General features: G+C 45.0%; 1 pseudogene; it reads right to left on the bottom strand.

Moving 5' to 3' along the window:
- Window positions 1-12511: 12511 nt before the first annotated feature.
- LOC141121994 (uncharacterized) overlaps window positions 12512-18110 on the bottom strand; it is a 38520-nt pseudogene continuing 32921 nt past the window's right edge.

The raw sequence follows: 18110 nt of genomic DNA, 5'->3' as shown, positions 1-18110 counted from the left end.
CCATCGAGGCAGGGTTTTTCCATTTTTTTTTCTTCGGGTCGTCAGCGCTGTGATTGAAGATGGATTTACATTGCTGGACATTTTTTTTTTTTAAATAAATGAATTGTCCCAAACTGTCTACTGTCATTTTTACTTTTCTGACACTTTTTTGGGTGAATTTGTAGGGGTACCCATTCACATGGGGGGCAGGATCTGGGGGTCCCCTTGTTAAAGGGGGCTTCCAGATTCCGATAAGCCCCCCCGCCCGCAGACCACCACAACCACCGGGCAAGGGTTGTGGGCAAGAGGCCCTTGTCTCCATCAACATGGGGACAAGGTGTTTTGGGGGGACCCCACGCCATTTTTTTAACATTTTGGCATAGGGTTCCCCTTAATATCCATATCAGACCCAAAGGGCCTGGTAATGGACCGGGGGGGCTCACGCCATTTTTTTCAATGATTTTTATCTATATTGCCAGGATCTGATAATACATTACAGCCGCGAGCAGTTTTAGGTGACAATTTTTTGCTTTACAAATGTCATTTTAGCCAAAGGCACCCTGCCTTTGACCAATCATGGCTCTCACAGCAGAGTGTGCTGTGATTGGCCAAAGCATGCAGGTCAGGTACATGCTTTGGCCAATCAGCAGCCGTCAATGCACTGCGATTTCATCCATATTTGGTGGACTTGCTTGATTTGTGTGGCTGTTTTAGGCTGAAATTTTCTGGATGGCCACGGTATTGCTTAAACAAACCTTAGAACCTGATCATGTCAACACTCTACTGAATCACTGTGCTCATGACCTTACAAGGGCACATACAAAACTGCTGCAGCAACTTGTGACTGCCTCTAAACAAAGCATAGCAAAGGCCTGGAGGACCTTGGTACTTTGTGTACTTGAGACCAAAAATAGAATAACTCAAGCTATGATCAATAGCAAAATTGAAAGTAATCAAAACATCCATCAAGCCTTTTCTTGACTCACATCCATCAAGCCACTTGATAATAATTCTACAACAATGTGAAGGGGAGGGGCAACTAACTCCTTTCTTACACAGAAACACAAAGGGTGGGAGGTGAGGAAACTAAGATTTTGATAAGAGAAGCCTGCTTGCAATCATAAATACGTAGCATTATTTTTCTGCTTTTCAAGCATTTAGAAAACACTTGCATTGCCTGGTCTAATTCTCTTTTGCTAGACCCATCAGTGATATGCATTATACAAATCTACTAATCTGACTATTGGATAACACTCTATCTCTTCGTAGGGGTAATTTTCCTCAGTTCTAACTGCCATTGTAGTAATCCTTGTATTTCACATTTAGAACACCTTTAAATTCTCCATGAACCTCATAGTTCTGCATATCTTGACACACTTCTGCACCCACGCCTAAGACATGCATCCACACTCACTTCACTGCTACACTTATACAAACACAATTCACACCAAACTCTGCCACCCCGAAATTACTGACTGACTGAGGGCCAACCAGGATGCTCCATCATCCAATTGGGTTTTCCTCTCGGAAGTTAATCAGACTTCCCTTCCTCCGATTACCGCCGAGAGGCTGACTGACTTATATTCCAAATCAAAAGGCAGAGATTTTACCTTTACCTGAAGTTGCAACTCCAACTGTTTGGTTCCTTTGAGTCCGTTCGAGGGTTGTCCCCGAGCAGGCAGCCCAGATATAGCGCAGTCTCCCAGACAATTGTTGTCCAGTGGTACCTGAGTTGGTGCAGTAATCCAAGACGCCGGATCCGATCCAATCCCTACAGGCCATATGATGCAATGCCACCTGTCACGGTAAGTTGCACCTGGTAATTACATTTTTATCTGCTTAATACATCTACTAGCAAGGTTTTGGCTGTTTTGCACAGCGAAGCCGTAAGACAATTTCAGCTAAGCATATATTTAAACTTTTGCAAATTTTCCTGCTTGTCTGCACTTTCTTCCCTTTGCAGTTCCTTATCTGTGTTACTGATCGGCAAGCAGGCTATAGCTCAGGAAGGAGGGGGGATGAGTTGGGGAACTATCATTCAGATGTCTGTGAGGGGAAGGGAGTGAGTTCAGTGTCTAACTGCAAGTTTACAGCCACACAGAACATGAGATGTGAAGAATGATTTTTGTGTGCTAGTTTTTAAACTCCAATTATCACGTATCATGGTCACATTAACTGACCCTCACTGTCACTTCATTTCACCCTTTGATCATAATCATAGTGATAATTTGAGTGAGATTAGGCATCACACATCATTATATAACTGCCTGATCCACAGAGGTTGAATTTACCATTAAAAAAAGTTAAAAGAATAGTAATACCAGATAGAAGAAGTAGTTCTCGTGTTCACTATATGATCACTCATTACGTTCAAGCGCTATTTTTCACCAGGCTTACTCTTCTAGTGATTGGTATACCGTTTACTCATATGTTCCACTCTATTTTTTTAATTTGTCCTGGACAATGAGCTGCGTCCATTTTGCCTTAGTCAACACCCCCAATGGCTCTGTCTTCGACTATTGAAACCTCTAGAGATCTTACACGAGCATTTCAATATCGGTATATCACTCATTAAAACAATAACTTCAATTAACTAAACCACCAAAAAGTCAAAATTAGACCCGAAAGAGAAAGAAGAAAAATGACCTTACCTTTCAGACACCATGGAGGACTGGATCTAACGGGTTCGGAACCGGACACTGGACCTTGGGGATGGTTACGGTCAGCCTCTGTTTTACGGCAATCCTAGCCGGAGGTCTTTCAGGTCGGTGATGTGAGAAACAATACTCACCGAGTTACTGACCGGAATTTCCTTTCCCCAGATCCAGTTTTCGGTTGCGGCTCGAAGGACCAAAATGACAGGAAAACTCTTCTCCTGAGATCAGTCAAACTCCAGGTGTCTTAAAGTAAAGGTGATTTATTCAAAATGTACCAGTACATTTAGGGTGATGCTTACACGCCAAAGGATAAAGAAGAATCATACAGAGTGATACACAGCCCCCTCCTAATACTTGCAATATACAGCTATAATGCTTCTATTGGCTGAGGAAACACTGATAGCTCCTGGTACATACTTTATTTGCTAATCAGTGTTCCTTTACAATCTATTACCATATATGGCAAAGCTTAATCACTCTATGTTTTACTATGGGGTTAGTTGAAACAAAAGACACAGCAAGTTAATGCAACATGTGCTCAGAAGCCATCTTAAAAATCAGTCTCCAGTTTCAATAGTCACACAATAAACATTCAAACTTTTCTAACAGTGTCACCAACAGTGTGGCGGTGATCAGGGTGTCACCATTGCAGTACAGTGTCATTATATGACTGGTGTGGCGGTGATCAGGATGTCACCAATGCAGTACAGCGTCATCATATGACTGGTTTGGCAGTGATCAAGGTGTCACCAATGCAGTACAGAGTCATCATATGACTGGTGTGGCGGTGATCAAGGTGTCACCAATGCAGTACAGCTTCATCATATGACTGGTGTCAGGTGATCAGGGTACAGTACAGCATCATCATATGACTGGTGTGGCGGTGATCAAGGTGTCACCAATGCAGTACAGCGTCATCATATGACTGGTGTCAGGTGATCAGGGTGTCACCAGTACAGTGCAGCATCATCATACAACTGTTGTGGCGATGAGCAGGGTGTCACTAGTGCAGTACATCGTCATCATATTACATAGTTACATAGTAGATGAGGGTTAAAAAAAGACACAAGTCCAATCTATGTGTGTAATTATATGTCAGTATTACATTGTATATCCCTGTATGTTGCAGTCCTTCAGGTGCTTATCTAATAGTTTCTTGAAACTATCGATGCTCCCCGCTGAGACCACCGCCTGTGGAAGGGAATTCCACATCCTTGCCGCTCTTACAGTAAAGAAGCCTCTACGTAGTCTAAAGTTAAACCACTTTTCTTCTAATTTTAATGAGTGGCCACGAGTCTTGTTAAACTCCCTTCCGTGAAAAAGTTTTTTCCCTATTGTGGGGTCACCAGTACAGTATTTGTAAATTGAAATCATATCCCCTCTCAAGCGTCTTTTCTTCAGAGAGAATAAGTTCAGTGCTCACAACCTTTCCTCATAACTAATATCCTCCAGACCCTTTATTAGCTTTGTTGCCCTTCTTTGTACTCGCTCCATTTCCAGTACATCCTTCCTGAGGACTGGTGCCCAGCACTGGACAGCATACTCCAGGTGCGGCCGGACCAGAGTCTTGTAGAGCGGGAGAATTATCGTTTTGTCTCTGGAATTAATACCCTTTTTAATGCATGCCAATATTGTTTGCTTTGTTAGCGGCAGCTTGGCATTGCATGCCATTGCTGAGCCTATCATCTACTAGGACCCCCAGGTCCTTTTCCATCCTAGATTCCCCCAGAGGTTCTCCCCCCAGTGTATAGAGTGCATTCATATGTTTGCCACCCAAATGCATTATTTTACATTTTTCTACATTGAACCTCATTTGCCATGTAGTTGCCCACCCCATTAATTTGTTCAGATCTTTTTGCAAGGTTTCCACATCCTGCGGAGAAGTTACTCCCCTGCTTAGGTTAGTATTGTCCGCACATACAGAAATTGAACTGTTTACCCCATCCTCCAGGTTGTTTATGAACAAATTAAACAAGATTGATCCCAGCACAGAACCCTGGGGGACCCCACTACCCACCCCTGACCATTCTGAGTATTATCCATTTATCACCACCCTCTGAACTCTCCCTTGTAGCCAGTTTTCAAACCATGTACTCACCCTATGGTCCATGCAAATGGACCTTATTTCGTAAAGTAAACGTTTATGGGGAACTGTGTCAAATGCTTTTGCAAAATCCAGATACATCATGTCTACGGCCTTCCTTTATCTAGATGGCAACTCACCTCCTCATAGAAGGTTAATAGATGAATGCATGCTGATTACTGCTAATGATATCGTTCTCATTACTAAAATCTTGTATATAGTCCCTTATCACCCCCTCCAAGAGTTTACATACTATTGATGTTAGGCTAACTGGTCTGTAATTCCCAGGGATGTATTTTGGGCCCTTTTTAAATATTGGTGCTACACTGGCTTTTCTCCAATCAGCTGGTACCATTCCAGTCAGTAGACTGTCAGTAAAAATTAGGAACAATGGTCTGGCAATTACTTGACTGAGTTCCCTAAGTACTCTTGGATTCAAGCCATCTGGTCCCGGTGATTTATTAATGTTAAATTTCCCAGGTCTAATTTTAATTCTGTCCTCTGTTAACAATGGAGGTGCTTCCTGTGATGTGCTGAGGATAAACACTGCAGTTTTGGTTACTGAAGCCCCCTGACTGAGGAGAAGAATAAATTCAATACCTTCGCCATCTCCCCATCCTTTGTAACCAGATGTCCTTCCTCATTCTTTATGGGGCCAATATGGTCTGTTCTCCCTTTTTTACTGGTTTACATACTTAAAGAATTTCTTGGGATTTTTTTTGCTCTCCTCCGCTATGTGTCCTTCATGTTCTATCTTAGTCGTCCTTATTGCACCCTTACATTTCTTGTTGCATTCTTTATAAAGTCTGAATGCTGATGATGATCCCTCAACCTCGTATTTTTTGAAGGCCTTCTCCTTTGCTTTTATATGCATTTTTACATTGGAGTTAAGCCACCCAGGACTTTTGTTCGCTCTTTTAAATTTATTACCCAATGGGATGCATTGGCTAATGCCCTTATTTAATATGCTCGTAAAGGAAACCCATCTCTCCTCCGTGTTCTTTGTTCCTAAGATTTTATCCCAATTTATGCCTTCTAGCAAGGTTTGTAGTTTAAGGAAGTTGGCTCTTTTGAAATTCAGTGTCTTCGTATTCCCCTTATGTTTCCTATTTGTGTGATTTATACTGAAGCCAATTGACCTGTGGTCGTTGTTACCTAAATTGCCCTGTAGTTCCATATCCATGATCAGGTCTGTATTGTTGGTAATCAGTAGATCCAGTAACGCTTTATTTCTGACTAGTGTCAGGTGATCAGGGTGTCACCAATGCAGTACAGCATCATCATACAACTGGTGTGGCAGTGATCAGGGTGTCACCAATGCAGTACAGTGTCATCATATGACTGGTGTGGGGTGATCAGGGTGTCACCAGTGCAGTACAGTGTTATCATATGACTGGTGTGGGGTGATCAGGGTGTCGCCAGTACAGTACAGCATCATCATATGACTGGTGTGGGGTGATCAGGGTGTCGCCAGTACAGTACAATGTCATCATATGACTGGTGTGGCGGTGATCAGGGTGTCGCCAGTACAGTACAATGTCATCATATGACTGGTGTGGCGGTGATCAGGGTGTCGCCAGTACAGTACAATGTAATCATATGACTGGTGTGGCGGTGATCAGGGTGTTACCAGTACAGTACAGCATCATCATATGACTGGTGTGGGGTGATCAGGGTGTCGCCAGTACAGTACAGTGTCATCATATGACTGGTGTGGCGGTGATCAGGGTGTCGCCAGTACAGTACAATGTCATCATATGACTGGTGTGGCGGTGATCAGGGTGTTACCAGTACAGTACAGCGCCATCATATGACTGGTGTGGGGTGATCAGGGTGTCACCAGTACAGTACAGCGTCATCATATGACTGGTGTGGGGTGATCAGGGTGTCACCAGTACAGTACAGCGTCATCATATGACTGATGTGGGGTGATCAGGGTGTCACCAGTACAGTACAGCGTCATCATATGACTGGTGTGGGGTGATCAGGGTGTCACCAGTACAGTACAGCGTCATTATATGACTGGTGTGGGGTGATCAGGGTGTCACAAGTACAGTACAGCGTCATGATCAGGTCTGTATTGTTGGTAATCAGTAGATCCAGTAACGCTTTATTTCTGACTAGTGTCAGGTGATCAGGGTGTCACCAATGCAGTACAGCATCATCATACAACTGGTGTGGCAGTGATCAGGGTGTCACCAATGCAGTACAGTGTCATCATATGACTGGTGTGAGGTGATCAAGGTGTCACCAGTGCAGTACAGTGTCATCATATGACTGGTGTGAGGTGATCAAGGTGTCACCAGTGCAGTACAGTGTTATCATATGACTGGTGTGGGGTGATCAGGGTGTCGCCAGTACAGTACAGCATCATCATATGACTGGTGTGGGGTGATCAGGGTGTCGCCAGTACAGTACAATGTCATCATATGACTGGTGTGGCGGTGATCAGGGTGTCGCCAGTACAGTACAATGTCATCATATGACTGGTGTGGCGGTGATCAGGGTGTCGCCAGTACAGTACAATGTCATCATATGACTGGTGTGGGGTGATCAGGGTGTTACCAGTACAGTACGGCATCATCATATGACTGGTGTGGGGTGATCAGGGTGTCGCCAGTACAGTACAGTGTCATCATATGACTGGTGTGGCGGTGATCAGGGTGTCGCCAGTACAGTACAATGTCATCATATGACTGGTGTGGCGGTGATCAGGGTGTTACCAGTACAGTACAGCATCATCATATGACTGGTGTGGGGTGATCAGGGTGTCGCCAGTGCAGTACAGTGTCATCATATGACTGGTGTGGGGTGATCAGGGTGTCACCAGTGCAGTACAGTGTCATCATATGACTGGTGTGAGGTGATCAGTACAGTACAGCGTCATCATATGACTGGTGTGGGGTGATCAGGGTGTCACCAGTACAGTACAGCGTCATCATATGACTGGTGTGGGGTGATCAGGGTGTCACCAGTACAGTACAGCGTCATCATATGACTGGTGTGGGGTGATCAGGGTGTCACCAGTACAGTACAGCGTCATCATATGAATGGTGTGGGGTGATCAGGGTGTCACCAGTACAGTACAGCGTCATCATATGACTGATGTGGGGTGATCAGGGTGTCACCAGTACAGTACAATGTCATCATATGACTGGTGTGGCGGTGATCAGGGTGTCACCAGTACAGTACAGTGTCATCATATGACTGGTGTGGCGGTGATCAGGGTGTCGCCAGTACAGTACAATGTCATCATATGACTGGTGTGGGGTGATCAGGGTGTTACCAGTACAGTACAGTGTCATCATATGACTGGTGTGGGGTGATCAGGGTGTCGCCAGTGCAGTACAGTGTCATCATATGACTGGTGTGAGGTGATCAGTACAGTACAGCGTCATCATATGACTGGTGTGGGGTGATCAGGGTGTCACCAATACAGTGTCATCATATGACTGGTGTGGGGTGATCAGGGTGTCACCAGTACAGTACAGCATCATCATATGACTGGTGTGGGGTGATCAGGGTGTCACCAGTGCGGTACAGTGTCATCATATGACTGGTGTGGGGTGATCAGGGTGTCACCAGTACAGTACAGCGTCATCATATGACTGGTGTGGGGTGATCAGGGTGTCACCAGTACAGTACAGCGTCATCATATGTATGGTGTGGGGTGATCAGGGTGTCACCAGTACAGTACAGCGTCATCATATGACTGATGTGGGGTGATCAGGGTGTCACCAGTACAGTACAGTGTCATCATATGACTGGTGTGGGGTGATCAGGGTGTCACCAGTGCAGTACAGTGTCATCATATGACTGGTGTGGGGTGATCAGGGTGTCACCAGTGCAGTACAGTGTTATCATATGACTGGTGTGGGGTGATCAGGGTGTCGCCAGTACAGTACAGCATCATCATATGACTGGTGTGGGGTGATCAGGGTGTCGCCAGTACAGTACAATGTCATCATATGACTGGTGTGGCGGTGATCAGGGTGTCGCCAGTACAGTACAATGTCATCATATGACTGGTGTGGGGTGATCAGGGTGTTACCAGTACAGTACGGCATCATCATATGACTGGTGTGGGGTGATCAGGGTGTCGCCAGTACAGTACAGCGTCATCATATGAATGGTGTGGGGTGATCAGGGTGTCACCAGTACAGTACAGCGTCATCATATGACTGATGTGGGGTGATCAGGGTGTCACCAGTGCAGTACAGTGTCATCATATGACTGGTGTGGGGTGATCAGGGTGTCGCCAGTACAGTACAGTGTCATCATATGACTGGTGTGGGGTGATCAGGGTGTCACCAGTACAGTACAGTGTCATCATATGACTGGTGTGGGGTGATCAGGGTGTCACCAGTGCAGTACAGTGTCATCATATGACTGGTGTGAGGTGATCAGTACAGTACAGCGTCATCATATGACCGGTGTGGGGTGATCAGGGTGTCACCAGTACAGTACAGCGTCATCATATGACTGGTGTGGGGTGATCAGGGTGTCACCAGTGCAGTACAGCGTCATCATATGACTGGTGTGGGGTGATCAGGGTGTCACCAATACAGTGTCATCATATGACTGGTGTGGGGTGATCAGGGTGTCACCAGTACAGTACAGCGTCATCATATGACTGGTGTGGGGTGATCAGGGTGTCACCAGTGCAGTACAGTGTCATCATATGACTGGTGTGGGGTGATCAGGGTGTCACCAGTACAGTACAGCGTCATCATATGACTGGTGTGGGGTAATCAGGGTGTCACCAGTACAGTACAGCGTCATCATATGACTGGTGTGGGGTGATCAGGGTGTCACCAGTACAGTACAGTGTCATCATATGACTGGTGTGGGGTGATCAGGGTGTCACCAGTACAGTACAGTGTCATCATATGACTGGTGTGGGGTGATCAGGGTGTCACCAGTACAGTACAGCGTCATCATATGACTGGTGTGGGGTGATCAGGGTGTCACCAGTACAGCGTCATCATATGACTGGTGTGGGGTGATCAGGGTGTCACCAGTACAGTGTCATCATATGACTGGTGTGGGGTGATCAGGGTGTCACAAGTACAGTACAGCGTCATCATATGACTGGTGTGGGGTGATCAGGGTGTCACCAGTACAGTACAGCGTCATCATATGACTGGTGTGGGGTGATCAGGGTGTCACCAGTACAGTACAGCGTCATCATATGACTGGTGTGGGGTGATCAGGGTGTCACCAGTACAGTACAGCGTCATCATATGACTGGTGTGGGTTGATCAGGGTGTCACCAGTACAGTACAGCGTCATCATATGACTGGTGTGGGGTGATCAGGGTGTCACCAGTACAGTACAGCGTCATCATATGACTGGTGTGGGTTGATCAGGGTGTCACCAGTACAGTACAGCGTCATCATATGACTGGTGTGGGGTGATCAGGGTGTCACCAGTACAGTACAGCATCATCATATGACTGGTGTGGGGTGATCAGGGTGTCACCAGTACAGTACAGCGTTATATGACTGGTGTGGGGTGATCAGGGTGTCACCAGTACAGTACAGCGTCATCATATGACTGGTGTGGGGTGATCAGGGTTTTACCAGTACAGTACAGCGTCATCATATGACTGGTGTGGGGTGATCAGGGTGTCACCAGTACAGCGTCATCATATGACTGGTGTGGGGTGATCAGGGTGTCACCAGTACAGTACAGTGTCATCATATGACTGGTGTGGGGTGATCAGGGTGTCACTAGTACAGTACAGCGTCATCATATGACTGGTGTGGGGTGATCAGGGTGTCACCAGTACAGTACAGTGTCATCATATGACTGGTGTGGGGTGATCAGGGTGTCACCAGTACAGTACAGCGTCATCATATGACTGGTGTGGGGTGATCAGGGCGTCACCAGTACAGTACAGTGTCATCATACGACTGGTGTGGAGGTGATCAGGGTGTCACCAGTACAGTACAGCGTCATGATCAGGTCTGTATTGTTGGTAATCAGTAGATCCAGTAACGCTTTATTTCTGACTAGTGTCAGGTGATCAGGGTGTCACCAATGCAGTACAGCATCATCATACAACTGGTGTGGCAGTGATCAGGGTGTCACCAATGCAGTACAGTGTCATCATATGACTGGTGTGGGGTGATCAGGGTGTCACCAGTGCAGTACAGTGTCATCATATGACTGGTGTGGGGTGATCAGGGTGTCACCAGTACAGTACAGTGTCATCATATGACTGGTGTGAGGTGATCATGGTGTCACCAGTGCAGTACGGTGTCATCATATGACTGGTGTGGGGTGATCAGGGTGTCGCCAGTACAGTACAGCATCATCATATGACTGGTGTGGGGTGATCAGGGTGTCGCCAGTACAGTACAATGTCATCATATGACTGGTGTGGCGGTGATCAGGGTGTCACCAGTACAGTACAGCGTCATCATATGACTGGTGTGGGGTGATCAGGGTGTCACCAGTACAGTACAGCGTCATCATATGACTGGTGTGGGGTGATCAGGGTGTCACCAGTGCAGTACAGCGTCATCATATGACTGGTGTGGGGTGATCAGGGTGTCACCAGTGCAGTACAGCGTCATCATATGACTGGTGTGGGGTGATCAGGGTGTCACCAGTACAGTGTCATCATATGACTGGTGTGGGGTGATCAGGGTGTCACCAGTACAGTACAGCGTCATCATATGACTGGTGTGGGGTGATCAGGGTGTCACCAGTACAGTACAGCGTCATCATATGACTGGTGTGGGGTGATCAGGGTGTCACCAGTACAGTACAGCGTCATATGACTGGTGTGGGGTGATCAGGGTGTCACCAGTACAGCGTCATCATATGACTGGTGTGGGGTGATCAGGGTGTCACCAGTACAGTGTCATCATATGACTGGTGTGGGGTGATCAGGGTGTCACAAGTACAGTACAGCGTCATCATATGACTGGTGTGGGGTGATCAGGGTGTCACCAGTACAGTACAGTGTCATCATATGACCGGTGTGGGGTGATCAGGGTGTCACCAGTACAGTACAGCGTCATCATATGACTGGTGTGGGGTGATCAGGGTGTCACCAGTACAGTACAGCGTCATCATATGACTGGTGTGGGGTGATCAGGGTGTCACCAGTACAGTACAGCGTCATCATATGACTGGTGTGGGGTGATCAGGGTGTCACCAGTACAGTACAGCGTCATCATATGACTGGTGTGGGGTGATCAGGGTTTTACCAGTACAGTACAGCGTCATCATATGACTGGTGTGGGGTGATCAGGGTGTCACCAGTACAGTATGTCATCATATGACTGGTGTGGGGTGATCAGGGTGCCACCAGTACAGTACAGGGCCATCATATGACTGGTGTGAAGGTGATCAGGGAAACTGACTGGTGTCAATATGTCAAAAAGAAAAAAATATATTTTTTTTAAATTACATTTTTTTCTTTGTTTAACATTTTTTTTACTTCAATTCATCAGATTAATTCAGTTTCACCATAGTGACAGTGTACTACTCTGAGGGTGGTGAGCAGGGATTTTTTTTCTTACACTTTAACAGCAATGTTTTGAACTGTCATCAATGAATTACATTCATGCCAGTCGTGATTAGCCCACAGCTATCACATGGCATAGGGGGCTGTGATTGGCCAGATACCATGTGATATCTGTAGGCCAATCAAAGCATCACTATAGGAATCACAGCTGTTATGGTGAACACAGAGGTCTGGGGAGTGGCGCGCTGCGTGCCTCTTAGCTAGATGACGTACATGTACTTGATACAGCCTGTCCATGCAGCCCTACTGCAGTAAATGTACTGTGGGTGGGTGGCAACCAATTAATTAACTTATCAATAAATATATCGGTTTCTTTTTTTTTTTTATACAAAGAAAAGTTTATTTTGTTCAACATAAACAAACATAGCCAGGCTTCAACAGTACTCAGTTACATTGCATATTTTATGAATTCTCATTACATTTTGGCAATACCACAATCCTAAGTGTGGCCCATCATTCTGATCAATAGTATGTTCAAATGCATTTATCAGCATTAATACCCAATAATCTCTCCATCACCAGATCCACCGGGACTAGTCCCGGTACATCCAGCCACAGTCCCCAGAGTTTCTCAAACTTTCGGGTGCACCCCCTGTGCTGATATACCATTTTCTCCATTCTGATCATGTTCCCAACTGCAGCGATCCATTCCTTAACTGTGGGAGGGTCCTCTGATATCCAGTGTAACATTATCATCTTACGTGCTACCAAAAGGGTCCTTGTGACTGCTATTCTGATGCTTTCTTCCCATTCAAATACTTCTAGCACATTTAATAAACAGTGTTTTGGATCAGTAGGCATAGAGATCTGAAATACCCTATTAATGGTACCCACCACTCTGCCCCAATAGGGATGAAGCTTCGGGCACTGCCACAGAAGAGGAATCAGATCTCCATGGTCTCTTTTGCATCTAGTGCACGTCGGGGTGGGTCTGAGACCCATTTGGTGCAGTCTGTGTGGAGTATAATACACTCTAAAAATAAGATACAGTTGTGTTAACCTCTGCAATACATTAAGTGAACTCGTGGGCACTGCTTGTAAATAGATCAGTTTCTACTATACTACAAAGTGCATGAGAATGACCTCAAGTATCGGTATGAAACTATACCTGCTGAAGGAAACTAAGGGGTCTATTTATAGAAAATTTGGTTGACAAACATTCATCCAGCATTAAACATTCTGACACTAATTTAACACAGTGACTTCCTATGATCACCAGCTCCATCCAGTGAACACAATGGTATATTTTTCCTAAAATACCTTAGCAAAAAAATTGCACAATACTGCATTATGGCCACTATATGGAACCAAGAAAATCAGTGTATGAAATAAAATATGGCCAAACCTCGTCACAGCTGGGTAAATGTTGGTCACATTTGTTCAACTAATTTATTTTAAAAAATAGACATCTAAGTGTTTGTAAAATCTTACACCACAAAATGTACTCAGCCAATGAAAGGTAATGACTCCATTTTTATTTTTCTACTGCTATCAATGGCCAACACAGTACAACACTTCATCCATGTCTTTGGTGATCTCTGATCTCCTTATGAACTGTTTCTTACATGATGAAGATCAGCCATGGAGTATATCTGAGGTGTATATCAGGGTGCGCTTCTTCCCCACATGAGAGCTGTGATGTCCAGCAACATTCATATAGAAGAAATTTCCCGCACTCAAGGCACTAATACACCTCGAGGGTTGTGTGGGATCTCTGATATACAGAAAGACAGGACTTCAGTGAGGAACAATTCCCTCACTCAGGACAGGAAAGTGGCTTCTTCTCTGTGTGAGATCTCTGATGTTTGTAAAGATTGGACTTCAGTGAAAAACATTTCCCGCACTCAGGACAGGAATATGGCTTCTCCCCCGTGTGAGATCTCTGATGTTTGTAAAGATTGGACTTATCTAAAAAACATTTCCCGCACTCAGGGCAGGAAAATGGCTTCTCTCCTGTATGCAATCTCTGATGTATTTTAAGAGTGGACTGCAGTGAAAAACATTTCCCGCACTCAGGACAGGAATATGGCTTCTCACCCGTGTGAGATCACTGATGTGTGTAAAGATTAGATTTCACTGAAAAACATTTCCCGCACTCAGGACAGGAATACGGCTTCTCCCCCTTGTGATATCTCTGATGTGTGTAAAGAGTGGCCTACTGTGAAAAACATTTCCCGCACTAAGGACAGGAATAAGGCTTTTCACCCGTGTGAGATCTCTGATGTATGACAAGTACTGATTTTTGTATAAAACATTTCCCGCACTCAGGACAGGAATATAACTTCTCACCTGTGTGAGATCCTTTATGCATATTAAGATGGGATTTAGATTGGAAACCCTTTCCACACTCAGTACAAGAAAACCTCTGATCTGTTGGAAGGACGGCACCGTCCCTCACAGTCTGAGGTTCCTCAGGATAAGAGGAATACGATGGTCCATCTACACTGTGTGGTGCCGGATGGACATTTGAGGTAGCCGGGTTTTCTCCTGGACTATACTGTGTGATGTCCTCATCTTCTACTTTACAGTCTGGAGACAAAGTGAGACAATCCTCTGAGGTTTTCCTCATCTCCCGTCCATCTACTAAAATAGGAATAAAAAGATTATTACTAGACATGAGCAGATTGGTTCCCCTAAACCAGGACTCCGCCCACATCAGGCAGCTTTGTCTCTGAGGATCTTACAATTCCCCCCTCAAGGTAACTAGTAAATGGGTCCTCTGATCTCCTATCAGTTCATTTCTTTATTCATGGACCTTAGTCAGAGAGTGAGGAAACAACGAGAACTGTCTTTTATAGGAGTGACAGTGATGAGGGGATTATAGGACAAGTGTCCTCACCCCTTCTATCACTCATTGCCATCTTCCCAACACAAGAAGTCCTGCACTTCCTTATTTAGTCCATGAGTTAGTCATGAATAACAGCGGGGCTGAGCCACACCAGAGGTCAGAGAGTGAGGATGGGGGGAGAACAACCAAGATGAAGACTGGACTGATCCTGAAGACCACCATCATTGGGTTATTGACTCCTCCCTCATTATCACTTTCTGTTTAAGGTTCCAAAGTTTGAGAATGTTATCACATTATTATCAACATGTAAAAGTCTGTGCTCCAATCAAATCATCAGATATAAAATGTCAAGCTGGTAGAAAATGGGTGTAACAAAAGAGAATACATATTATGTGTATATAAAGCAGTGGGTAGAGGGGAGAAGCTGGCATGCGTTCCAGCTTACACAGGGGGGCAGCCAAAGGATCCGGATGTTGTTGGATGATAGGACATGTGACCACATCCGGATCCTTTGGCTGCCCCCCTGTGTAAGCTGGAACGCATGCCAGCGTGGAGGAGACATGAAAGGCTTTTTTTGACTGCGAAGTCACCCTGACATGCAAGCAGCCCCAGTGCCGGGTAGGCACCAACCAATGTAAGCGGCCATTTGGCTTTTTAATTTGTTTACTTTTTTAATAAATGGTTTTACGCTATGGAGACTGTTTTTGTTTCCTATGTATCCTTATCCTATCTTGAATGAGCCTGACGGGAATGATCCATGCCTATAATACCAACCACAGCCCAGCCATCCATGTGAGCAGGCACAACCCTGCACAAGCGCTAGTGACTCTCTTTTTAACTAAAGGAGTCATTGGTATCTGGTAAGCAGATATCTACTACTTCGAGGTGTTTTCCTTTTTTTGTTTCTTTGGTGATGGAAAACCTTTTGTTTACAGCAACAAGATTGGGATAATATTGAGAGATATCACTTCAATCACTTTTTTTATGTGGACAATCAATCACTATATATGTTTTCACTAATGTGGGCACTTCAATGTGTAATCTAACTATTATTTGTCAATATTATGATTTTCATTTTTTTTTGGTAACACAGGAGATATATGTATTTAGAGCACTTGAATAGTATGGTATCTAGCGCCCCCTAGCTTTCTTACATTTCCATTTTTTTGGTAATGCAGGAGATATATATATATTTTTTTTTTTTTGGAGCACTTGAATATTATGGTATCTAGCGCCCCCTATCTTTCTTATATGTATAAATCATAAATACCAATAATTGTCAATCATCTACCTGATGATGGTGAGGGATGATGTGACCTTCCTGTGTGGAATCCCGGGAAAACAGAGGACGGGGACATCTCTCTGGTGGGTTCCCATTACTGGATCCATCTGTAGGAAACACACACACTGACTGAATACATTGTTTCTATGTGTTTATCAGATGATGGGGGATCTAGGTGGACCCTCCGTACTGCTCTCTCCTTTACAATAAAGTCTCCTCTTACCCGGTGATGTGAGGGGCGGCTGATTGTCCATCATGACGTCCTTGTAGAGATCCTTGTGTCCTTCTAAATACTCCCACTCCTCCATGGAGAAATAGACAGTGACACCCTGACACCTTATAGGAACCTGACACACACAATGATACAGTCACCATCCAGACACATCCCTTGTCTGTTACTGGATAATGTCCCAGAATTCCCAGCACCGCTCACCTCTCCTCCATGATCTCTCTTGTGACTTCTAGAATCTTTTTTGTATTTCTCTATTCTATCAGGGAGGGAGGTGGAGGCAATGTGATGGTCATATGATCTCCAGACTTCACAGGAGGAAAACTCTAGATCTGAACACAAATCGTAAAATCAAACGATATTCTCAGAATCCTCCTCACCTCTCCGATAAGTTATTAAAGCTCCATTTCAGGCTGAGGTATAACTTATTCAAACAGGACCCCCACATTCTGCAGGTTAAAATCTTGTTGCAGGCATTCTGAAGTCATTACATACAACGCAGGACCAACAGTCCCACTTTGCTAGTGAGGATGCCAAGAATCCACCCACATCCTAAGAGCATCAGAAAAAAAACCTTAGTTAGACTTACCGATAACAGTATTTCTAAGAGCCTTTCAGGAGAGCAGCTGGAGAAAGCGCAGCTCCACCTAATTCCCCAGGAATCACTGCAGTCACCACTTTAAAGTCCGGACACTTCCACCATTGCCTCAGTTGTTATGAAGTACCTCCAGCCATGCTCGAAAATATAAACAAAACATAGCAATAATGCCACAGTAAAAATCACAATCAAGGAAGGGTAATAGTTGCTGTCCTGAAACACTCCTCGAAATACCGTTACCGGTAAGCCTAACTAAGGTTTTCCCAAATCGTCTTTCAGGACAGCACCTGAAGATGATAAGCAAGTACTTACTCTAGGATGGGATCACCGCCTGCAGGACTTTCCTGCTGAAAGATTGCTCTGCGGCTGAGAGCAAGTCCATCCTATAGTGACGGGTTTAAGTGGAGAAACTCGTCCATGTGGCTGGTTTGCAGATTTGTCCAGGCGAAGCACCAGTTCGTTCTGCCCAGCATGCTGCCACAACACGGGTTGAATGGACCGCCACCCCTGCAGGAGGTTCTAATTCCGAGGCCCTATAATCTTCTTTGATGGCCATCCAAAGCCATCTTCCTACTGTGTTTTTAGAAGCTCCGCAACCTTTACGCGGCCCCAAGAACAGTATAAACAGAGAGTTTGATTTTCTAAACCCCTTTGTAACCTCAGGATAATGTAACAAGCATCTTCTCACATCCAAACTTTGAAACACCCTTTCCTTAGGACAGGACTGTGATGGACAGAAAGTTGGCAGAATTATCTCCTGGGATCTATGGAAAACGAAAGAGACCTTTGTCAAAAAACCTGGGTCTGTCCTCAGAACTACCCGGTCCTGAAAAAAGTCAAAAAAAGGTGCAATAATCAATAAGGTCTGAAGCTCACTGACCCTTCTAGCCCAAGTAACTGCCACTAATAGAGCTAGTTTTAAAAGACTAATCTTTAATCAAAACATCTTCCAGT

This window comes from Aquarana catesbeiana, unplaced genomic scaffold (genome assembly GCF_042186555.1).
Source record: "Aquarana catesbeiana isolate 2022-GZ unplaced genomic scaffold, ASM4218655v1 unanchor236, whole genome shotgun sequence".
NCBI lineage: Eukaryota > Metazoa > Chordata > Amphibia > Anura > Ranidae > Aquarana > Aquarana catesbeiana.
Note: the sequence above shows the minus strand (reverse complement) of the source record. Positions and strands in the feature narration are given on the sequence as shown.